Raw genomic sequence first — 26,734 nt, 5'->3', positions numbered from 1 at the left:
TGAATCGGTGTGGGTGATAGTAGATAGATACACAAAGTCAACTCACAATCTGCCAGTGAAGACGACCTATACTGTGGATCAGTATGCGAAACTGTATGTGAGGGAGATTGTACGTCTCCATTGGGTTCCCAAGTCTATAGTATCAGATCGAGATCCTATATTTACCTCAAAGTTTTGGGGTAGTTTGCAGAAGGCTATGGGAACTTAGCTGAAGTTCAGTATGACCTTTCATCCTCACACTGATGGACAGTCTGAGAGGACGATTCAGGTATTGGAGGACATGCTTAGGGCGTGTGTGATAGACTTTGAAGGGTCTTGGAGTAAGTATCTCTTGTTGATTGAGTTTTCATACAACAACCGTTATCAATCAATGATTGGAGTAGCTCCATACAAGATGCTATATGGGAGGAGGTGTAGATCGCCCATTCATTGTGATGAGATGGGTGAGAGGAAGTATTTGGGACCAGAGATGGCTCAAAAGACTAATGAGGCTATCGAGAAGATCCAAACTCGAATGCTCGCATCGTAGAGCAGACAGAAAAGTTACGCTGATTCTAAGTGTAGGGACGTGGAGTTCCAGGTAGGGAACCACGTGTTTCTGCGAGTCTCACTGCTGCAAGGGGTGAGAAGGTTTGGGAAAAAGGGCAAGCTGAGCCTTAGGTTCATAGGACCATTTGAGATCCTGCAGAGGATCTGACAGGTGGCCTATAGATTGGCACTGCCACCATTGTTATCAGGGGTTCATGACGTATTCTACATTTCTATGCTTCAAAAATACGTATCAGATACAACTCATGTATTGAAGTATGAGGACTTGGAGTTGCAGACATATTTGTCCTATGAGGAGTGACAGGTTCAAGTATTAGACAGGAAATACAAGGTTCTACGGAACAAGTGATTCCTCTAGTCAAAGTATTGTGGAGGAATAGTAGGGTCGAGGAAGCGACCTGAGAGCTTGATTCATCAATACGAGGTCAGTATCCCGAGTTATTCAGGGAAATTTCGAGGATGAAATTCTCAGTAGAAGGGGATAGTTGTAACGACCCAAAATAACTAATAAGGCTTAGGGCCTTGATAAGTGTGCCGGAAAGGCATGTTTGGTTTATATGTATGTTTAATTGGTTAAAAATACATATAAATATGATTAATACGAGTATATGCATGTTTATGAGTACTAAATATGCATGTGGGCCCTTTATGGCTTATAAGGGCACATTTGTAATTTTGGCACGTTAAGGGCATAAATGTGATTATATGTGATAAATGGTTGAGACCACATTATTATGTGGATATATTTGTAGTATATGGCTCAAGGCGGTCCTAGTGAGCGGATTAGCGAAATAGTCACAGCGGGGTTTAATACCTGGCTTGGGGGAGCCTGGGGTATTTTTTTTTAGGAATTTAGAGAATATTTTGGGATTTATTAGATATGGGATAAATATTTGGTAATTAATTGGACGACGAGATAAATTGGTAAATATTGGGAACATTTGAGGAATTAGCGGGAACTAGGGGGAAATGAATATTTTACCCTTAGAACAATTAATGGGCTAAGGAATACAAGGGAGGGCATTTTAGTCATTTTATTAGTTAAGGATAATATCAACTAAGGTTCTTTAAGATGTCTGAACCAACTAATTCTCCATTAGACATAAAGGAAGCTTTATACTCTCTCCTCCTTTCCTTCTGTACGATTTTTCCTATATCTCTCTCGCTCTTGAAGGAATTTGGATGAATTGAAGCTTGGAAACCAGGGGGTTCGGCTGGGACTTGGAGCTTGCGGTTTGAAGTTGAGGCTGGTAGAGGGATGGAAACTTAAGAGGATTTAGTAACAAGTGAGGTAAGAACTTTGCCTAGTTTTAGTTAGGAATTCAAGTCATGTGGTCAATTGGGTTGAGTTCTTGATGAAGAAGTTAATTAGTAAATTGCTGGTAGTTTTGATAGGGTTTTATCTGTTTTAATATGCTTAGAAGTCCTGGACTTACTCTTGCAATTTGGTTGGAAGTGGGAAACATTATTGGGTTGAATTATTGAGGTTTTTGGCTGGAAATGTTCGGAAGAAAACCCAGAAAATCTAGGTTCGTAGGGACGCGTTGCGACCCACCTCTGGGGCGCTGTAGCCCGCATGCCTAGAGGGCCTTGGGTGGCTCTTTGACTTGAAGGCGCGCCGCAACCCTAGGGGGCAAGTCGCGGCCCACCTCCCCCAGAAGCTCAAGGATTTGGTTTATGACTTAGGGGCGCGCCGCAACCCTTAGGGTCAAGTCATGGCTCGCCTAGGGTTTTTTGCCTTAAGATGGTTTCTAGAATTGATAAGGCACGGGGGTTTGAACGTAAGCGCTCGGGACGATTTCTACTACCCGGTTTAGTAGAAAATGAGGTCTTGGAGGCTAGTTTTTATCTGCTAAGTATTAATTTGGACTAAAAATTGATATTTACCCAATGGCCACTGTGACTGTTTATCACCAAGGCTCGAGACTGAGGATCGTGCTCGGGAACGTTCTACATCCTCTGCTTAGGATTCGAGGTAAGAAAACTACACCCTTGTGTGGCTGTGTTGGGATTGAGATTCCCTGTATCTGAGTATATGTGTTGTATAATTGTGATATTGTTATGCGAACATGAAATGGTCGGCCTAAGAGAGCCGGAGTCAGTGAAGTAAGCAGAGGGCTCAGCCTAAAGGCGCTGACCCGGAGCATTTTCATATTGATTGGGATTTATTATTGAACGTACATGTTTACTGTTATTAGTTTGATACCTAAGACTTGTTTAATTTCTGAATAACTACCTTTTGATTAATTGGTTATAATTACTGATTATGTATTTGTTGTTATGGTTTTCTTGTTGGGCCTTGGCTCACGGGTGCTGCGTGGTGCAGGTAAAGTGTAACGCCCTGGTTGCCCCAGAACAGTTACGGTGAACAGTGAATCGGAAATTTGACTCGTTACCCGAGTCCTTTGGTTGAAAACGTGATCTAAGTGTTATTATCAGGTTAAGGTGAAAATCAATAAAATGGAAAGGGTACATTTCATTAAGTAAATAAACTGCTCATGAGCCTTTCAAAATGTTTACAAGTAGTTTGTAATACAAAAGAGTCGCTATTATTTCAGATTTACAGTCCCCGCCGGCCTAAGCGGCAAAAATAGGGAAAACCCATAGTCCCTCTGAGAACTCCTTGACCGTGACGGTCAAGCGGCCCTGTATGTACACCACATCGCCCAAGCTCTCCACTCAGGGTTGGTTAAGATTTTCCTTCCCTTTACCTGCACCACATAGCACCCATGAGCCAAGGCCCAGCAAGAAAACACAATAAAACATGATATAATATCAACAACGATCATAATAACCATTCAGGACTATCAGTCCAACAAATAGGTGACAATAGCCAAAAGTCACAATAATGAGCATCGCTCCCTCTAGCCATGTGACGATATGGTCACCAGGGCTTAACTAATAGGTGATTCTTTCATAAGCTTACTCAGGACAGGTGCAAGGTGAATAGTCACCAACATAACCTTCCTCACGACTCTAGAGTCGAAACTATGGACAACGTCCCTTAGCCACGTGACAAACGGTCACCGGGGTCATATACCTTGGCTATAGTCATCTGGTCGTAGACCAGGGAAGCGCTTATAAGTTCTTCGACCCTAGGGTCGGTCTAGCATTAATGCCATAGAGCCATTCAATGCGTGATTCTCGACTTTAGAGTCGGTCCCTGACTAGTCAGTGTCTTAAACAAGTAATCAGCGTACAACATCATTTAATACGCAATCCACGTCCACATATACTAACCAACATGCTCCAATATCAGCCATGCATGTCATATACCTATACAGGGTGCAACTGTATTCATACACCGTTTTCTTACCTCTGGTTCGAGTGAGAATTATTATATGAACGACCCCTGAGAACGATCAACCTTTAAATTCCTTGACGGTCACCTGGTCATAACCAAATTATAGAATTTATCAATAAAAATGATAACTGAGGGTTCCCAAACCAAATCCCAGCCCCCGAGACATCAAATACTACCCAACCGGGTACTAGGTCCAACCCCGAGGCCTATGGTTTGAATCCCCAAGCTAAAAACCATATTTTAGCAAATTTGGCCTTAAGGGCCGCGGCCCTCCCCAGCCCTCCCCTTCTGCGCCGCGGTGCGCCCTCAAACAGAGAGGGCTCCTTGCCTGCCAAACGTCAAGGGCCGCGGCGCACCCCTGCTGCGCCGCGGCGCCCAGCCCAAAACAACAACAAGCCCATGCACGAACCAGTTTTTCCCCTGTGCGATTTCCTCTCAAACCAGTCCTTCAAACCTTCATAAAACCCCTTCCTAACATACAATTAAACCCCCAAATAACACCCTTAACTCACCCTCATCAAACCCCAATCAAGCTAACACTAAAACCCCCTTTGATTCTCACTTCCCACATCAAAAACATATGCTGAAAACTAAAAGTAAAACAGAGCACCAGCTGTGATAAATGGCCAAAACTCACCTTGAGACTAGCTTTAAACCTCCCACACAAGCTAAAACAAGTGCTCCAACCCAGCCTTTCAATTTCCCTTGGTTGAATCTCCACCAAGAACTCAAAACCCTCAAAGGAGAAGTGAAGAAGATGATGTACGGGAAAAGAAGAAGCAAACCCCTGTTTTTGTTCTGTTTATTCTACCACCTTCTACAGCCACATAAGTCTCATATATCCACCCCTAAAATGACCAAATTACCCTTGTGTCATCTAAAGCCTTTCAAGCTACTCTAGGGGTAAAATTGGTACCTTTCGCTTAACCCGTTAATTATAATTAACGCTTCCCAATTCCCGCTAATCTCAATATCCTCAAACACCAATAATTCATATCCCGTTACCCTAAAATCCCCGGTAACGCTATAGTCATTAGTAACACCCCGAGACTCACCCCGAGCCCCGAGCTCAAACCTGTTATGACCAAACCGATAAATCACATTTAAAGACCGTCTCATGTCGGAATACTCGAACCAATCCACATTATAATGTGGTCTCACAATATATCATTAGCGCACATACAAATATACAATTATACCCTCAACGGCCAAATTACCAAAACACCCCTGTAAACAAATGTGGACTCACATGCATGCATTTAACATCATATTATAATATAATTCTCATAAACATGCATAAACACATTTAATGGCATAATTAAACAGTTATGGCCCTCCCGGCCTACTAACCCAGCCATTAACCATAATAGGGAATCCGGGGCATTACAACTATCCTCTCCTTACAGAAATTTCGTCCTCAAAATTTACCTGAACAGATCGGGATACTGACTCTGCATATCTGACTCCAGCTCCCAGGTCGCCTCCTCGACCTTGCTGTTCCTCCACAATACCTTAACCAAAGGTATTGTCTTGTTCCTGAGGACTTTATCTTTCTGATCAAGTATCTGAACAGGCTGCTCCTCAAAGGAGAGATCTGGTTCAAGCTCCAGATCTTCATAACTCAAAACATGACTCTCATCAGATACATACCTCCGAAGAGCGGATACATGGAACACATTATGCACGGCCGATAACGCCGGAGGCAAAGCTAGTTTGTAAGCCACTTGACCAATCCTCTCCAGGATTTCAAATGGACCTACAAACCTGGGACTCAGCTTGCCTTTCTTCCCAAACCTTCTCACCTCTTTCCATGGCGAGACTCTAAGGAAGACATAGTCTCCTACCTGGAACTCCACATTCCTGTGTTTGGGATCTGCATAGCTCTTATGTCTACTCTGAGAGGTAAGCATGCGAGCTCTAATCTTATCAATAGCCTCACTAGTCCTCTGAACCACCTCAGGACCTAAGTATCTCCTTTCACCTGTCTCATCCCAATGAATGGGAGATCTACACTTCCTACCATATAGCATCTCATAAGGTGCAACACCAATGGTAGACTGATAACTGTTATTATAGGAGAATTCTATCAAAGGCAGATACTTACTCCATGACCCACCAAAGTCCAGCACACATGCCCGCAACATGTCCTCTAATATCTGGATCGCCCTCTCAGATTGCCCATCTGTCTGAGGATGATAAGCTGTACTGAACTTCAGTCGTGTACCCATGGCCGTCTGTAAACTCTTCCGGAACTTGGAAGTAAATGTAGGGTCCCGATCTGACACGATCGACCTAGGAGCTCCATGGAGGCGCACGATCTCTCTCACATAGAGATCTGCATACTGGTCAATAGTATAAGTAGTCCTCACTGGTAGAAAGTGAGCTGACTTGGTATAACGATCCACTATCACCCAAATGGAATCATGCTGACCAACTGTCCTGGGCAAGCCCACCACAAAGTCCATCGTGATGTCTTCCCACTTCCACTCTGGGATATCCAGAGGCTGCAGTAATCCTGCCGGCCTCTGATGTTCAGCCTTGACATGTTGACATGTCAAGCACTTAGCCACATACTCTACTACATCTCTCTTCATCCCTGGCCACCAATACAATGATCTCACATCCTGATACATCTTCGTGGTGCCTGGATGCAAAGAGTAAGGTGTAGTATGAGATTCATCCAGAATCTCCCGCCTCAATGCAGTGTCTAACGGAACACATATCCGTCCCTTGTATCTCAACAACCCCAAATCAGACACTGTATAATCCCTGGATGCTCCAGCCAAGACATCCTCTCTAATCTTGATCAGCTGTGGATCACCCAACTGACCCTATTTGATCCTCTCTAGCAGCGTAGACTGTAGCGTAATATTGGCCAACTGGCCCACTAGTAACTCTATACCAGCTCTGGTCATATCATCAGCTAACTCTCTGGCTATCAGCCTAATACCATGAATCTGTCCCGGACCCTTCCGGATCAACGCATCAACTACCACGTTGGCTTTCCCTGGGTGATACAGAATCTCACAATCATAATCTTTCACTAATTCCAGCCAACGCCTTTGCCTCATGTTCAAGTCCTTCTAGGTGAAGAAGTACTTTAGGCTCTTGTGGTCTGTATAAATCTCACACTTCTCTCCATAGAGATAGTGCCTCCATATCTTTAAAGCAAAAACCACCGCTGCCAACTCTAGATCATGAGTAGGATACCTCTTCTCGTACTCCTTCACCTGACGGGAAGCATAAGCTATAACCCTCTTTGATTGCATCAAAACACAGCCCAAACCCTGATGAGAAGCATCGCAGTATATCACAAACTTCCCCTGGTCTGTTGGAAGACTTAGAACTGGAGCTGTAATCAACCTCTGTTTCAACTCTTGGAAGCTGTTCTCACATTTATCTGACCATAAAAACTTTTGATCCTTGCGTGTCAGCTCAGTCAACGAAGTAGTAATCCTTGAGAACCCCTCCACAAAACGCCTGTAATACCCTGCCAATCCAAGGAAACTTCTAACCTCAGAAGCATTCTTTGGCCTTGGCCAATCTCTGACCGCTTCAATCTTTGATGGATCCACTTTAATCCCCTCCTTACTGACAATATTCCCAAGAAAGGACACCTGAGACAACCAAAATTCACACTTCTTGTAACGACCCAAATTCGCAAATAAGGCTTAAGGGCCTTGATTAGCGTGCCAGGAGGGCATGATGGGATTTATGTGTGGCTTTGATGAGTTAAATGCATGATTATGATTTAAAGCATGTTATATGACTATTTGAGATGCATGACTATGTGTATTAGTATGCATGTAGGCCCTGATTGTGTTAGAAGGGCATAATTGTAATTTTGGCCATGTTGGGCATAACTGTATTGATATGTGATGATTGTTGAGACCACATTGTGATGTGGATGTATCTGTGATTTGTGACTCGAGACGATCCCAGTGAGCAGTCTAGCGGAAAGTCGAGGTGGAGATTTATACCTGGCTCGGGGCGAGCCTGGGGGTATAAATAGGAAGCTAATGAGTATATTGGGGTTTATTTTGATATCAAGGAATACTTATTTGGTGATTTATCAGGTGTTGGAAAGCAACGAGAAAATATTAGAGACACTTGAGGATTAGCAGGAATTGGGTAAAATGACTAAAATGGCCCTACTTGGACAAAAGAGTTTAGAATTTATAGGGAGGGCATTTTGGTCAATTGGATTTTTAGAGATTTATTATTGAGGCTTTATACACTTAGTGGGATTTGTAGAGAGAGTGTGATGGCTGTGGAGAAAAAAGGAAAGAAAGAAAAGAGACAAAACAGAGGGGTTTTCCAAAGGGGCGGTTTGTGCATTTTTGCACCATTTCTCTTCAAATTTGTTGGAGCAAAGCTTAGTGGAGAGCAATGATAGGTTAAGCATTAAGGATCTTAAAGTTAGACTTGAATATTTGGCAAGGATTAGCAAGAACACACCAGCTTTTGAGGTAAGTTTTTAGAGATTTCAGTTTTAAGGGTTTTGCTGGTTTGAGCTGTGTTTTGAGCCGAGTTGATGGGAACTTTAGGGAATTTCTGGGCAAGCTTTGAAGGAGAGCAAGCTAAGGAGGCCTAGGGTTGAATCAAGGTCGAAATTTGCATCAATGGTATGATTTCTAGCCCTTAGCTTTGTTGTTTGACTGAATTTCTGGGTTTAGGGTTCATTTATGGTGAACCATGTGATTTAGGATGTGTGTGCTTGGGTTTTGAGATTTGGGGATGCTTGGAATGAATGGAGAGTGTTTATATGCTTGATTTTGAGTTTGGTAATGATTTGGACAAGTTTGGGGTTGAATTTGTAGAAGGAAATCGCAGGAGGCGATTTTGGGTAGTGTTGGTCTGCAACTAGCGCTACAGCGCTAGCCAGTGGGCGCTGTAGCTCACCCCTGTTCCTGGGGGTGTGGTTCTGCTTATAGCGCTACAGCTCCCTCTTTAGAGCGCTGTAGCGCTGCACTGTTCACAGAAGGGGTTTTTGGGTTATTTGTGAGGGATTTTGACCTAGGGTTCGGGGCTCGATTCCGCCACTTTGTTTTGGGGATCTAGGACTTCCTGGGGGCTCGGGAGTGGTCCCGAGGCTAGGTATTCGGACTTGGGGTTCGGTGTTGACTTTGACCTATGTTTGTGCCTAGGTGTGCGCTAAGGCTCGAGTGGGATCGCGCTCAAGGAGTCAAGTGTTGAAAGCTATCGAATTGAAAGGTAAGAAAACTATAGCACCCGTAGGATAGGGCATGGGCCCATAGTGTGATTGCGGGGCACGACCCTATATTGCATTACATGTTAGGGTGCAGAATTAAATGAATTGATATTTGTTTGAATGTTGTTTGAGTTATGCTATATGTGATTATAGTGGAATGAAACGGCAACGGAGCCGAGAATGGCAATGGAGCCGAGAACGGCGAAAGGCCGAGAACGGCAATGGAACCGAGAACGGCGAAAGGCCGAGAACGACAGTGGGGCCGGAAGTAATACTTAGCACATGGGATGCTTATAGTCAGGGTAGGACCCAGTGGATACATGTGATATCCTTACGGTGAGGACCGAGACCCCAGGCTTTGGTAAGGCTTCTGGGGCGGCATGGCCGTGTTTGCTTAGTCTAATGGTTGACCTATTTATCTGTGGACTATCTGATATGATTAACTGTATAATTTGCATATGTTATGTACTGCCTGAGTTTTCTTGCTGGGCTCCGGCTCACAGGTGCTCTGTGTTGCAGGTAAGGGCATAGATTGAGTTAGCCAACCATGAGTACGGAGAGCGTGAAGCGATGCGTACATGTTTGGCCTGCCCGACTGCTTTGGTTGGGGGTTTTATATGAGAAATGGCTGTAATAATCTGTGATTTTATAACTAATCAACTGTAAACTTATTTCATGTTGTAAATAGTTTACAAACCTTACTTTGGGATCCCAAATGTTTATTACTAGAAGGTTTTTAATTAAACAACGCATTTTCAAAGATTACAGCCTTAATTTTTGATTAGTCACACTTTCGTTTTAAAAACCTCGGTTAGCGAGTTCATTGCACACTGTTTCTTCTTAAAACTCACTTAGTAACGGCTCTAAGGTAGTAGGGCGTTACACTTCTTGAACTTTGCAAACAATCTGTGTTCTCTCAATCTCTGCAGAACCAACCTCAGATGATGTTCATGTTCTGTCTCAGTCTAAGAATATACCAGAATATCATCGATAAAGACGATCACAAACTGGTCCAAATAATCCTTGAACACCCTGTTCATCATATCCATGAAAGCAGCATGGGCATTAGTCAACCCAAATGACATAACTAGAAACTCATAATGCCCATACCTAGTGCAAAAAGCGGTCTTCGGTATATCTCCCTCCTTGACCCTCAACTGATGATAACCAAAACGAAGGTCGATCTTAGAGAATACTGTCTTACCCTGCAACTGATCAAACAGATCATCTATCCTTGGCAAAGGATACCGGTTCTTAATTGTCAGCTTATTCAGTTCTCTGTAATCTATACACATCCTCAGAGAACCATCTTTCTTCTTTACAAACAGAACTGGCGCACCCCAAGGTGAAAAGCTAGGTCTGATAAAACCCAAATCCAACAGCTCTTGCAGTTGTACCTTTAATTCTTTCAACTCAGCTGGGGCCATTCTGTATGGTGCTCTAGACACTGGCTCCATCCCTGGGGCCAGTTCTATAACAAACTCAATCTCTCTGTGTGGTGGCGACCCTGGCAAATCCTCTGGAAACACATCCAGAAACTCACATACAAGTCTAGTATCCTCTGGCCTCACTGGCACGACCTGGGTGGTATTAACCACACTGGCTAAGAATCCAACGCAACCCCCTTGCAATAAATCCCTAGCCCTCAATGCAGAAATCATAGGAATACAGGGTCCATGCACAACACCAACGAAAACAAAAGGATCCTCACCCTTAGGCTCAAAGGTGACCATCTTCCTTCTACAGTCTATGGTTGCCCCATACTTGGCAAACCAGTCCATACCCAGTATCATATCGAAGTCAGTCATAACCAACTCTATAAGATCCACTGACAACTCTCTGCCCTTCACTATCACCGGCAAAGACCTGACCCACCTCCTGGATACAACCAACTCCCCAGTGGGTAATAGAGTACCAAACCCCACAGCATAGAAATCACAAGGTCTACACAATCTATCAATAACACTACTAGCAACAAAGGAATGTGTAGCACCAGAATCAATCAATACATTATAAGCAATTCTCGCACTAAGAAGCTGACCTGTAACAACTGAGGGGGAAGCCTCAGCCTCTGCCTGAGTCAATGCAAACACTCGCGCTGGGGCCGAGCTGTCTGCCTTCCTGGGTTCTTCCTTTCTTGCCTTAGGGCAATCCTTTTTGAGATGACCCACTGCTCCACAAGAGAAGCAGGCCCTTGCCTTACACTCTCCTAAGTGATGCCTCTTGCACCTGGGACACTCGGGATAAGACTTCCAGGCTTCACTGCCCCCAGGACGACCTATTGTAATGCCACGAGGTCTCCTGTCAGGACCTGGAACTAGGAAGGTATTAGGAACCTTCCTCTTCTGATCACTGGGGCCAACACCCCTACCAGAACCCACAAGTGGAGGACCTGGCCTCCTGAAATCCCTTCTGGCTGCATTGTCACGCCAGATCTTAATCTCTGCAGTTTCAGCTGTAAGTGCCTTCTCCACCACCTGTGCATAAGTAGTCAATCCTGCCACAGTGGTGATGCGCACTTCTCGGGCTAACCTGGGTTGTAGCCCCTGTAAGAAATGCTCTCTCCTGGTCCCATCAGTGGGCACCAACTCCTTGGAAAACTTTGCCAAATGATCAAACTTTAGGGCATACTCGGTCACTGATAAGCTTCCCTGAAGTAGCCTCATAAATTCATCAGCCTTCGCCGCTCTAATAGCGTCATTGTAATACTTTTCATTGAACAGGGTCTGAAATTCCTCCCAACTCAGGAGATTAACATCCTTGGTCTGACCAACCACTTCCCACCAAATCCGGGCATCATCCCGAAACATATAGGCCGCACAGGCCACCCTCTCAGCACCAACTACCCTCATAAAGTCAAGAATAGTGGTAATCATGCTCATCCATTGTTCAGCTTTGGTAGGATCGGCACTGCCTTCAAACACAGGAGGTTGCTACTTCCTGAATCGCTCATAAAGAGGTTCCAATCTGTTTTCAACCCCAGGCAGCTGCCCAATAACTGGCACCGACACAGAAGGTGCCTCTGCAACACTGGCCACCACAGGCACTTGCTGCTGTCTTATGAGACGAAGCTCCTCTCCCTGTTTTATCACTATAGCATGCAAATCATTAAACATCTGCTGCCAGTTTGCAGGTGCTGGCTGTGGAACCTGGGATTGGTCATTCTCTAGACCCTGGCTATTGTCATTATTCTGACCCTGACCACTCTGGCCAGCTGCAGCGTCTGTCTGTTCTGGGTTCATTCTGTCACTGATACCTTACTGAAACAATAATCAATACGGCCAGTCAGGTAGTAATAACTAAACCTCTAGCCGCCTTACGGTCCAAGAACAATAGAAAATTATCACATTCCACAGTCATTCAATATTCACAATCAGATACATGTTCATGGCATTCAGCACTCAGCATGTATCACATAATAACTTATAAACAACCATACTAATAAGCAGGTGCCAGCAATCTCAGTACCAATCAGTACACATTTGCTGAAGATATAATATTTCAAGGCACGGGCTCAACATAGTATCTCATACACACAGGTAAAGCATATATATCACATTTAAGCAATTATACATGTAACCACGTAAACAGTTACCAAACCGCGAGTCGAGCTTGACATCGGTGATGTGTGTACATACCCAGCCAGTCTACAGGAACCCTAACCTTGGCATGGCTCTGATACCAAGTTGTAACGCCCTGGCTGCCCCAGAACAGTTACGGTGAACAGTGAACCGGAAATTTGACTCTTTACCCGAGTCCTTTGGTTGAAAACGTGATCTAAGTGTTATTATCAGGTTAAGGTGAAAATCAATAAAATGGAAAGGGTACATTTCATTAAGTAAATAAACTGCTCATGAGCCTTTCAAAATGTTTACAAGTAGTTTGTAATACAAAAGAGTCGCTATTGTTTCAGATTTACAGTCCCCGCCGGCCTAAGCGGCAAAAATAGGGAAAACCCCTAGTCCCTCTGAGAACTCCTTGACCGTGACGGTCAAGCGGCCCTGTATGTACACCACATCGCCCAAGCTCTCCACTCAGGGTTGGTTAAGCTTTTCCTTCCCTTTACCTACACCACATAGCACCCATGAGCCAAGGCCCAGCAAGAAAACACAATAAAACATGATAAAATATCAACAACGATCATAATAACCATTCAGGACTATCAGTCCAACAAATAGGTGACAATAGCCAAAAGTCACAATAATGAGCATCGCTCCCTCTAGCCATGTGACGATAGGGTCACCAGGGCTTAACTGATAGGTGATTCTTTCATAAGCTTACTCAGGACAGGTGCAAGGTGAATAGTCACCAACATAACCTTCCTCACGACTCTAGAGTCGAAACTATGGACAACGTCCCTTAGCCACGTGACAAACGGTCACCGGGGTCATATACCTTGGCTATAGTCATCTGGTCGTAGACCAGGGAAGCGCTTATAAGTTCTTCGACCCTAGGGTTGGTCTAGCATTAATGCCATAGAGCCATTCAATGCGTGATTCTCGACTTTAGAGTCGGTCCCTGACTAGTCAGTGTAACAAGTAATCAGCGTACAACAGCATTTAATACGCAATCCACGTCCACATATACTAACCAACATGCTCCAATATCAGCCATGCATGTCATATACCTATACAGGGTGCAACTGTATTCATACACGGTTTTCTTACCTCTGGTTCGAGTGAGAATTATTATATGAACGACCCCTGAGAACGATCAACCTTTAAATTCCTTGACGGTCACCTGGTCATAACCAAATTATAGAATTTATCAATAAAAATGATAACTGAGGGTTCCCAAACCAAATCCCAGCCCTCGAGACATCAAATACTACCCAACCGGGTACTAGGTCCAACCCCGAGGCCTATGGTTTGAATCCCCAAGCTAAAAACCATATTTTAGCAAATTTGGACTTAAGGGCCGCGACCCTCCCCTTTTGCGTCGCGACGCGCCCTCAAACAGAGAGGGCTCCCTGCTTGCCAAACGTCAAGGGCTGCGGCGCACCCCTGCTGCGCCGCGGCGCCCAGCCCAGAATAGCAACATGCTCATGCACGAACCAGTTTTTCCCCTGTGCGATTTCCTCTCAAACCAGTCCTTCAAACCTTCATAAAACCCCTTCCTAACATACAATTAAACCCCCAAATAACACCCTTAACAAACCCCAATTAAGCTAACACTAAAACCCCCTTTGATTCTCACTTCCCACATCAAAAACATATGCTAAAAACTAAAAGTAAAACAGAGCACCAACTGTGATAAATGGCCAAAACTCACCTTGAGACTAGCTTTAAACCTCCCACACAAGCTAAAACAAGTGCTCCAACCCAGCCTTTCAATTTCCCTTGGTTGAATCTCCACCAAGAACTCAAAACCCTCAAAGGAGAAGTGAAGAAGATGATGTACGGGAAAAGAAGAAGCAAACCCCTGTTTTTGTTCTGTTTATTCTACCACCTTCTACAGCCACATAAGTCTCATATATCCACCCCTAAAATGACCAAATTACCCTTGTGTCATCTAAAGCCTTTCAAGCTACTCTAGGGGTAAATTGGTACCTTTCGCTTAACCCGTTAATTATAATTAACGCTTCCCAATTACCGCTAATCTCAAAATCCTCAAACACCAATAATTCATATCCCATTACCCTAAAATCCCCGGTAACGCTATAGTCATTAGTAACACCCCGAGACTTACCCCGAGCCCCGAGCTCAAACCTGTTATGACCAAACCGATAAATCACATTTAAAGACCGTCTCATGTCGGAATACTCGAACCAATCCACATTATAATGTGGTCTCACAATATATCATTAACGCACATAAAAATATACAATTATACCCTCAACGGCCAAATTACCAAAACATCCCTGTAAACAAATGTGGACTCACATGCATGCATTTAACATCATATTATAATATAATTCTCATAAACATGCATAAACACATTTAATGGCATAATTAAACAGTTATGGCCCTCCCGACCTACTAACCCAGCCATTAACCATAATAGGAAATCTGAGGCATTACATAAAGACAAGGGTAAGCTGGACCAACCATGAGTTGGAGAGCTCTGGGGGTGAGGTGTACATTGTCAGCTGCCCGTTGGCCACGACTGAGGGAAAGTACAGGGACAGAGCCTAAAATTTGTATTTTTCCATTAGAGTGGCCACTGGTTGTATATAATTTTTGGAAATTGTAAATTATCTCTTAAACCCTGTTTTTGGGATCCCATGTACCAAACATCTATTTTAATGAAAATTAACCGTTTATGTTCAAATCTTTTAAACCTAACCTGGTAATTGACCTTAGGATCACATTACTGTTTAGACAACTTGATTAGAAAGTCTTGCACTACTTTAAAACACACAGTGTAATGGTCTTGGTTAACCAGGGCGTTACAAGGAAAACTTGAGGAATTAGCGAGAATCGAGAGCGGAATGACCATTTTATCCATAGGGACAATTTGACTTCTAATAAGCTTTGAGGGGCAAAATAGTCTTTTTAAGGGTTGATGGATATACTTTATGGGATCCTAGACTTAGCCAGAAATAACCTGAGTACTCTCAATTCCTACTCACTCTCTATCTCACGTTTTCTTCTCTCAAGAAGCCTAAGGAGAATTTCTGAATTTTAAAAGAAAAAGCTAAGGGAACAAGCTGAGATTTGAAGCTGATTCTGGCTGAGTTAAATTGAGGAATTAAGCTGAAAAAAGGGTAGAGGATAGTTGGAGAAATGCAAGATGCAACTGAGGTAAGAATTCTAGTTCCTCATCTCTGAATTTTTGGTTGGGTTCAGATAAGGTTATAAGTGCTTGGTTAGCTTCTGAATTTGGGTGTTAGTGAGAGTATGGATTTTTATTGAATTGGGATAGTGAATTCAACATAATTGTTAAGGTTTTGTGTTTGGAATATGTGATTAAAAGTCCTAAATTCGTAGCTAAGCTTGGTTTTGGGTTGGGAGGTTTGTTAAGACTGAGTTTTGGGAAATTTTGCGGGGAAGGATGTTGAGCGAACCTAGAAATTCTGGGCACGAGGGGGTGCCCCACGACCCAGCTCATGGGTGCCGCGACCCGCATGCCCAGATTGCCTGGGAGGGCTCTCTGTTTCGAGGGCGCGCTGCGACCCTAGGGGGCAAGTCGTGACCCGCCTCCCCTTGAGGCTTGGGGGTTAAGTCTCTGACTTGGGGGCGCGCTGCGACCCTTAGGGCCAGGTCACGGCTTGCCTAGGGGATTTTTTCCTAGGTTGGTTTCTAGGATTGGTAAGGCTTGGGGTTTTGAACCCAAGCGCTCGGGACGATTTCTACTACCTGGTTTAGTAGGAATCGGGGTCCCAGTGGCTAAATAATGTTTCGAAGTAATTATTTGGATTAGAAATTGATGATTACCCATTGGCCACTGTGACTAGGTTTATCACCAAGGCTTAGGTCTGAGGATCATGCTCGGGATCGTTCTTTATATTTCTCTCAGAATTCAAGGTAAGAAAACTACACCTTTGTGTGGTTGTGTTAGGACTGAGATTCCCTGTATTTGGATATATGTGTTGTGTAACTGTGATATTGTTATGCGAAACATGAAATGAACGACCTAAGAGAGTCAGGGTCAACTAAATAAACAATGGACTCGGCCTAAGCGAGCCGGAGTTAGTTGAGTAAATAGAGGGCTCGGCCTAAGGGCGTCGACCCTGAGCATTCATAAATTGATTAAGATATATTTCTGAATGTACGTGTTTATTGTTATTAGTTTGATGCCTATGATCTGCTGAACTTTTGGATGACTGTCATATGTCTGATTGATTGCTATTATTGATTTTGTATTTTCTGTTATGGTTTTCTTCCTGGGCCTTGGCTCACGGGTGCTACGTGGTGCAGGTAAAGGCAAGGGTAAGCTAGACCAACCATGAGTTGGAGAGCGCTGAGGGCGAGGTGTACATTGTCAGCTGCTCGTTTGCCACGGTCGAGGAAAAATACAGGGACGGAGCCTAAAATTTGTATTTTGCCATTAGAGTGGCCACTGGTTGTACATAACTTTTGAGATTTGTAAATTGTTTCTTAAATCCTATATTTTTTTTGGGATCTCATGTACCAAATATCTATTTTAATGAAAATTAACTGTTTGCGACCAAACTGTTTTAACCCTAACATGATAGTTGAATTTAGGATCACTTTTTTATTCAAACGACTTGATTAGCAAGTCTGGCACTATTTCAAATACACAGTGTAACAGTCTTGTTTATCCAGGGCGTTACAGATATTGACAGTTGATAGGATAAGTAAACATATTGTTATTATCTATTCTAGACATATCATATAGTTGACTATAGGTCAATTCAATCTCAATTCTGAGTGGTTAGTATTCTAACTGAATGCATTATTTGAGTTCTTTGACTTGTTCGTTACCAGCTTACCCTACGGACTATCCCATACTTACATCTAGGGAACTTGGTAGTATAAATGAGTGGGAGTGTTAATCGTAGATATGAACATCTATATTTTCTGATGAAGAAGTGAAACGATGGTTTCCTTTTAGTTTGGTTCAAGGTGCTAAATGATAGAGATCTCATTTCAGTAATTAATATTAGTTTACTGAAATATCATTTACAAGGAACTAAGTGTTTTAAGGATATGATGGGTAAAACAGTATTTTAGTTCCATCTCATTGTAGACCGTCTATAGAGGATTGAGTGACAATTATGGTTTTAACAATGGATAATTAATAACATATCTATATTTGTTATAGAGCATTCTATGATTTCAAGAGTGCAATTCCGAGTCTTTAGTGGAGTCACAAGGAATTAATAAGTTAGTAAATTTATTTGTTAGATTTATGATAACGTATTGGAGCTTGATTTCATAGGCCCATGGTCCCCACTGTACCTTGGATAAAATCACCTAGATAGTCTCAATTAATTGATTTAACTATCAATTAGAATTATCAAAGTTGACCAGGTCAATTTTGGATAGTTTCACAGAGTTATGTAATTTAGAGAAGAAAAGAGAAATTAGGGCAGAATTATTAATTAAGATAAATTGGTATCTAAATTAATAAATAAGTTTCAATCAAGGTTCATATTATAAATAATTAATTTGATAAAGGATTTGAATAATTATTTAATTAATTAATCAATAGAAAAGAATATAGGCCTTGATTTTAAGTCCAATGGGCTTATAATTAAACGAGAAATTTCACAGACCTAAAGCCCATGATAATTTTTGACCTATGGATGATATTATCTATTATTTAATTGATTTTTTTAATTAAATTAAATGGTATAATTGAGTCTATAAAAGGAGTGCTAAGGGAGAGATGACAGAAAGCTTTTGAGAAGATAAGAAGATCTAGTCTTGATGCTCTAGGTTTTAGATTATCTTTACAAACATAAGTACTTTTCTAAGCCTCATTATTCTCTTCTATTATTCTTTTTGTATCTATCTCATGTGTTGAGAATTTTCTACCCCAATCTAGGTGATTGTAAGGATACTTTCGAAGGCTATGAAGAAAATTGAAGAACGGTTCAGTTTCTTGGTGATACCCCGCGATAGAAATTATACAACGGTTAGAGAAACTGAAGGAATGACTCAATCATTCCATTGTGTATAATGTAAGTGTTCTTATCATTATTTCTATTTGAATTCAATTTTAGAAACATGTTCTAGGTTATCTTATATTAATATGTTTAATATATGATTTACATTAAAATAAACAAGATCCTGTATAAGTTTTCCCAACATAAGCATGTGCCAACAAAGCAACACCTGTCAAGTTTAAAGGCCATGTGAGTGAATTAATATCATTAGGGGGTGAATAGTTATGGTGTGCTTTAGGGTACTTGAGAAGTTTTGTCATAATTATAAAAAATGAAACTTGAGTACTTAAGTGACACATATAAAAAAAATTTAGGTAGTTTTGTTGCAAATATCTCAACCATTTTACATATATTATAAGTTGTAACGTCCTACTAATCTAGGACTGTTACACTGTGTGTTTTAAATAGTGCTTAACTTGCTAAAAGAGTCATTTGGACTTAAAATGTGTAATTAAAACTAAATCCAAGATTAGGTATTAAATTTTTTGGTTAAACAATAATCATTTCATTAAAAGGTTTAAGTCTGTATACGGGATCCCAAAAGAGTGTTATGATTGATTAAATACAAAATATAAGTGTTAAAATATAAGCAATGTATAAACACTTAGTAAATTTCCCATTATGTGAAATTTGAGCTTCAATTTTAGGCATTTTTAAAATGCATTTTTCGGTCCAAAGTGATGCATGATGGTATCTAAGGGTTCCCAAAAAGTTTGGTAGCATCTAGAGAATTTTTAGGACCTTTGGAAGTGTCCAAAAACAGAGAGGGTGGCGGTACATCACCACCCAAGAGGTGTAACATCACATGATGCTTAGGGTTTCAAAAAACTCTAATAAGCAATGCATAGCCTTCATGTAGGTGATGTATCGCCTAGCAGGCAATACATCGCCTGCATGCAAGTGACGCGTCACCTACTGTAGTACGTACAAGTTACATGAAATGCTCTTAATGACGTGTTTTACAAGTCCAATCCTATTGGTTAGATCTAATGAAGGTGCCTACTCTATATAAGGGTCAAAATAGTGTTTTGGAAGACTTGATCACTCTCTCCAATCTCTCTCTACCCTCTCTCTCTAGCTCCAAGAATCTCTAGTTTTCTCCAAGAACTCTCAAAGAAAGTGCTTGACTTTGAGAGTTTAAGGCTTGTTCAATCTCAATCCTCATTTCCTCTTAGAAAAGGCCTCAAGCCTCCATGGTGGCTAGGAAATAGAGTATTAGGACAATGTTTTACAACGTGTATAAGTATTGGATTTGTGATTTTGCTTTGTTTTAAAGGATTGCTCAAAGTGGTGGTTTCTGCCTAGGGTTTTCAAGCTTCATCAAGGTTGAAGAAGACCATTCATCTACTTGGGTTTGCAAGTTCTTTCTTAATTCTTTTTTAGTCTCTGCCAATCTATTTTTGTATGTAGATTCTAAATTTTGAGGTGGTGTTATCTCACTCTCCCCCAACATTCTAATACTCTATAATCTGAGATAACATATATCATGGAAGAATCTAACACCTTTTCGACATTGAAATTCATGACTCAAGATTTTGTAAGAATGGATAAGTTTGATGAGACTAACTTTGTTTGTTGGCAAGACAAGATTATATTCTTGCTCACTACTTTGAAGGTTTTCTATGTCTTGGACAAATACCTAAAAGCCTTGGAAGAGCCTAAGGAAGATGATACTCAAGAAGTTGTCAAAGAACAAAAGAAGCACAAAGAAGATGAATTGATATGTAGATGTCACATCCTTAATGCTCTTTCGGATAGGCTCTATGATCTCTACACCGACACCAAGACTGCCAAATCCATAAAGAAGTACAAAGTGGAAGAAGAAGGTACTAAGAAATTCCTTATTACTCAATATATGGAATTTAAATTTTAACCCCCTTTCCCTCAAATTCATGAATTATAACTTATTGTGAATAAATTGTCTACACTTAATATTGTATTGCCGGAATAATTCCTTGTTGGTGCCATCATAGCAAAGTCACTTCCTTCTTGGAGAGGCTATAGAAAGACAACTCCCCATAGAATTGAAGAGATTTCTTTGGAGGAAATTCTAAAAAACTTGAGAATTGAGGAGGAATCTCGTTCTAGAGATATGAATGAGGAGAAGTCCAATGGAGAGACTTCTAAGGCCAATGTGGTGGCTAACCCTCCTAACAAGGGCAAAGGAATTGGTAAGAACAAGGGCAAGGGTCAAAAACCCGTAGGGCCCAAGAAGAATGAGGGACAACTCAAAAGTTCCAAGGGACTTTGCTTTGAGTGTGGAAAGAATGGCCACTTTGTTAGAGATTGTAGGTTCAAGAGGAACCAAAACAATGAGGCAAGAGTCAATTTAACCCAAGATGAGCTAGTGGCAACACTAAGCGAAGTTAATGTCATTCATGGAAATGTGAGTGGATGGTGGTATGATACTTGTGCCACCATTCATATTACCTATGATAGAACTCTTATCAAGACCTTTGAATCTTCAAAGGAAGGGCATGTGATACAAATGGGCAATGAGAAAAGGTCCAAGGTTGAAGGAAATGGAACCAATTATTTATTCTTCACATCCGGCAAGAAAGTTCTACTCACCAATGTTTTGTATGTACCAGAAATGAGTAACAACTTTGTGAGTGGCAATTTGCTTGGTAAACCGGGAATCAAGGTTGTGATAGATTTTGACAAGCTTATTTTGTCAAAAGACAATGTTTTTGTGGGAAAGAGATATTCTTTTGATGACATGTTCAAACTTTGTACTTCAATTGACGATGTGAACAATAAAGTTTCTTCTTATTGTTGTTATATGATTGACTCAAATTCTATTAATTTGTGGCATGTTAGACTTGCACATATAGGATTTATCACAATTAAAAAGGCAATCAATTGTGGATTAATTGATTGTGATAATGTTGAGCATGATAATTGTGAATTGTGTGTTAAATCTAAAATGGTAAACAAAATATTTTCCTAGTGTTGAAAGAACTCTAAGTTGTTAGATTTGATACATAGTGATTTATGCGAACTTAATGGAAAATTGACTAGAGGAGGAAGCAGATATTTTATTACTTTCATTGATGATTGCTGATAAGGGTATTTTGGATATTATATTTGTTATCCTTTCACACTTAGACAATGTTCCTTTCAAGTGTTCTTAAGTGTTCTTAGCTTTGTTTTACGAGTTTTTGATTTTTAAGCCATAATATATTTTTATAAGGTATTATTGATGTATTTGATTTTTGTTGTGGTTAGGAATGAATGTGCAATGATAGGACTCGAGAAAATGAAGTTTGGAACAAGTTTGAAGTGTTTCAGAAGTCCCTAAACCCGAGGTTCGAGCTTAAAGTTGAAGATTACGAAGAAAAAACACGAAGCCGAATTTGGTCTGTGGCCGCAGCCACCAAAATTTACTGGTCGCGGCCTGGGGGTCAAGGAGTAGTGGACGCGGCCTCCAGGCGAATCTGGCCCAGAAACACCCCGTGGCCGCGGCCACCAGGAATCACTGGACGCGGCCGTGAGATAATTTTTTTCTTAAAATTTCAATTTTAAATGTAATTTTTGGTGGGCTATAAAAGGGATTAGGGTTAACTTTTATAACAACTTTGGATTGCGAATTTTAGAGGCTAGAGCAGTAGAGGAGGAAAAAAGACATCAACATAAACATTCTTCAATCTAGTTTTCTTCCTTCTCAAAACTCTTTTATTTTCATTGAATATTTTTGTTTATTAATATGAATGTGATTATGGAGTAGTTTCCTTAATAGTTGAGGGTTATTTCAAAACCCTAGACATGAGATCTTGAATGCATTGAAGAATATTATTCCTTCTATTCCCTTATATTAAATTGCTTCTATTTTTCTATTTGAATGTTATGAATCTTGTAAAATCTTGTTTAGATGGCCACTAATTAGGGTTTTGCATTGTTCTACTATCATCTTAGGATTTCTATTCACCTAATAGTTTAGGATTCTAAGTAGAGTGATAAATTGCAATTAGAGTATTGTGACGGGTATTTTAATTGTGATGAAGAATAAAACCTAAGTTAAATGAATTGCATGCTTAATGAATTTGTTGCCTAGATTAACTTGTTTCCATTGAATGTAATACTTTTCCTAGGTTAAATAGATCGCGTGCTTAATGAGTTTATTACTTGGTAAAAAAGATTGATTAATAGCGCTTAGCTTTAATTAATTATATTAGGGAAACTTGGATAATTGACTGCTTAAGTGTTATCTGGGGATTAATAGTTTAATTGGGAGTAGGGAATATTATTCATCATTGTTGATAGATTGATTGTCGAATTCTTAATTGTTTCTTTAAAATCGCATTATCCATTATCCATTGTTCTTTGTTCATTACTTTATTTTGTGTTATTAAATCTTGAAACAAAATCCCCTATTTAATTCTTGTTTTTATTTTGAATGATAAATTGAATAATAGTCCTCGTGGGTTTGACCCTTACTACCACTGTACTAATAATTTAGTGAGTAATGAGGAATAAATATATTTAAATTTGATACGGCATACGACACGCATCAAATTTTTGGTGCCTTACTCTAGTTATACCTCTTTGAATTTGGGACCACTGGAAGAAACATGAGTGATCATGCAATTAGCGGATCGTTCTAATGCCTATCCAACGGGAGTAGTAGAGGATGTATTGGTTAAAGTAAATGAATTGGTTTTTCTGGCGGACTTTTATGTTCTTGATATGGAAGATGATTCAATTCCATGTTCTACACCAGTATTATTGGGAAGGCCATTCTTAAAGACAGCTAGAACTAAGATAGATGTTCATGAGGGAACTTTGACCATGGAGTTTGATGGCGAGGTGATTCGCTTTAATATTTTTGAGGCTATGCAGTATCCAAGTGATGTTCATTTAGTTTCTTCAATTGATATTTTGGACTCATTGTCACAAACAATTCTGGATTTACATGGAGAGGATGGGTTAGATGTTGTTTTGAGGGAACCAATAGACTTAAAGAAAGATGATGTCACTACTGAAGTAAAGGAGACAGTGGCTGCACTTAATAGTGGTGGAGAGGTTTCTAAAGAGGTGTAGTTCTTAGAGTTTCCTGTTTCTCATGAGCAACTTCAACCATCTATTAAATCACCACCCAAGCTTGAATTAAAACCACTACCAGAGCATCTCAAATATGTTTACTAGGGTGAGAAAGAGACACTGCTGATTATTATCACCACACAACTTACCCAAGTACAAGATGATCATTTGATAAGGGTACTTCGGGAATAAAAAACAACCATAGGGTGGACCATAGAAGATATTAAGGGAATAAGCCTAACTATGTGTATGCACCATATTCTCCTTGAAGATGGATCCAAGCCTTCTAGAGAAGCTCAAAGAAGGTTAAATCCACCTATGATGGAGGTAGTTAAGAAGGAGATACTAAAGCTCTTAAGTGTGGGTGTGATTTACCCTATTTCAGATAGCAAGTGGGTGAGTCCAGTTCAAGTAGTTCCTAAGAAATCAGGCATCACTGTGGTAAAGAATGATGAGGATGAGTTAGTGCCCATAAGAGTCCAAACAGGTTGGCGAGTTTGTATTGATTATAGAAAGTTGAACACTACAACTAGAAAAGACCATTTCCCTTTGCCATTCATTGATCAAATGCTTGAAAGATTAGTGGGACATACTTATTACTGCTTTTTTGATGGTTATTCAGGTTATACTCAGATTATTATTGCTCCTGAAGTCCAAGAGAAGATTACATTTGTAATGCCCTGGTTACTCCAAGACCGTTACTGTGGACTTAAACAGTGCTTAACTCGCTAAATGAGTCATTTGGTTATAAATGTGCATCTAGGTGTTATTAATAGGCTAAGGTGAAAAAGCTCAAACAAAAGGAATGAGTATATTTTATTTAAAACATAAAACTGTACATGGGCCCATAAAAGTGTTTACAAAGTTATTTACAATCCAAAATGGTCATTACAGTGTAAAAATTACAACCCGCCGACCTAAGCGGCAAAAATAGGGTTAACCCCTAGTTCCTTTGAGAAACACCTTGGCCGTGGTGGTCAAGCGGCTGCATATGTACACATCGCCACCTAAGCTCTCCACTCAAGCCTGGGTGAGCTTTTCTTTCCCTTTAGCTGCACCACATAGCACCCGTGAGCCAAGGCTCAGCAAGAAAACGTATTACTGCATGTATGTAATATCAATAAATGATTTTGGTAATCATTCTGGGGCTTGCAGCCCTAATAAGATAGTGAGTCACACTTTGGGCTCCGTACCATAATCAGATAAGTGACTATTAAGTCATACTCTGAATAGATGACTAATAAGTCTATCTCTGGATAGATGACTAGTAAGTCTATCTCTAGGACTCTACACCCTAAGCCATGTGACATTCAGTCACCTGAGCCTTTTGGATCTAGCTCTATGTAACTAGTCTTTAGACTAGACAAGCGCTTTTATATTTCATTAAACTTAGGGTCAGTTAAGTATTTCGTGCTCATGATGATTAGATCTAATCATTTTGGCCTGTGTTAAACACATTAATGTCATTCTTGAATCTTAAGCCAATACCATACGACCAATGCTCATATCATCGCTGAACTTGACTGGTAAGTCACAGTTTCAGGATCAATACTAAACACCAATGCCGTTCTCTGACTAATAAGTCAGTACCATACACAAATAAGTCAAGATGCTATGCATTTACTATGCAATCAATGTCAATATATAGGGCACTCAACATGCTTCATCAATAACAATGCATGTCACATACTGGGTGCAATTTTCTTACCTTTGGTTCGAGCGAGAAATAATAAAAGAACGACCTTTGAGAATGATCAGTCCTTAAGTTCCTTAGCAGTCACCTAGTCATAACCAAATATAAAATCCTATTAATAAAAAATAATAATAAAAGGGTTTATAATCTAAAACCTCGCTCCCGGTGCCTCGAATCGTACTAAAACGGTTAGTAGATTCGATCCCGAGCCTTAGGGAATGAAACCCTGAGCTTAACCCTTGAAAAACTCCTCCCCGGCACAAAAGGAAGGGGCAGGTCGTGACTTGGCTAGTGAGTCACGACAAGCCCCCAAGACAGAGAGCAATCTATCTGGGGTACCAGGGGCGGGTCATGACTTGGCCAAGCAAGTCGTGGCGCGCCTGCCTAACAGAGCCCAGGGGAGGCTCTGACTTGGGTCCAGGTCGCAACTTGCTAGAACTTAGTCGCGACTTGACCCCACGAACCCAGCTCCCCTACCATTTTCTCAATTCAAACCTCCATCAAACCATCCCAAAATCAAAACTAATTATCAACACAACATATCCACTAGTTTAACCACAAAGCCCAAGCTTTGAATCATTTAAAACCACACCAAATAACCACTTCTAAGATCAAAAATCTCAAGCTCAAGAACTTACTCAAAACATAGCAAGAAACCAGAAAACATGACTGAAACCTTACCTTAATCACAAGTTTGAATTCCCTTTAATGGTTGATCACTAGCCTAATACCTCAAGCCTTGATTCCCAAGTTTGAATCCTCAAAGTAAGCTTCAAAATCCAAAGAGAAGAGAGGAAGAGATATGATCAAGAGAGACAAGGAAAATAGGCTCTGTTTTGCTGCCTAAAGCTTCTACAACCAGCCATTTAATTTAAAATATATCCCTTGGTCAAAAGACCAAAATGCCCCTATGGCCATTTAATTCCTTAACAGCCACCCAACGATAAAATAGTCATTTCCCACTTATCCCGCTAATTATAATTAACGTCCTCCAATTCGTGTTATTCCCAATATTCTCAAATAATAATTAAATCATACCTCATTATCCGTTCATTCCCGGTAATGTACTAAACACCAAATTACCACTAAGCTCACCTCGAGCTCGAAAATTAATCCCGTTATGACCAAACTGCGAACTTACATTCTAGGATTGTCTTATGCCGAATAGCTCGAACATATCCATATTATAATGTGGTCTCATCCATAAATCATACACATGCACATAAATATACACATGTGTAATTATCATCATATAATTCACATAATAATGCATTTAATCACATAATTGCATAATAAATCAATTATGGCCCTCCTGGCCCCCTAATCCAAGCATTAAACCTCATTAGGGATTTTGGGACATTA

This window comes from Humulus lupulus, chromosome 2 (assembly GCF_963169125.1).
Source record: "Humulus lupulus chromosome 2, drHumLupu1.1, whole genome shotgun sequence".
Taxonomy (NCBI): domain Eukaryota; kingdom Viridiplantae; phylum Streptophyta; class Magnoliopsida; order Rosales; family Cannabaceae; genus Humulus; species Humulus lupulus.
The sequence above is the reverse complement of the archived record's forward strand: the minus strand, read 5'-3'. Positions refer to the sequence as shown.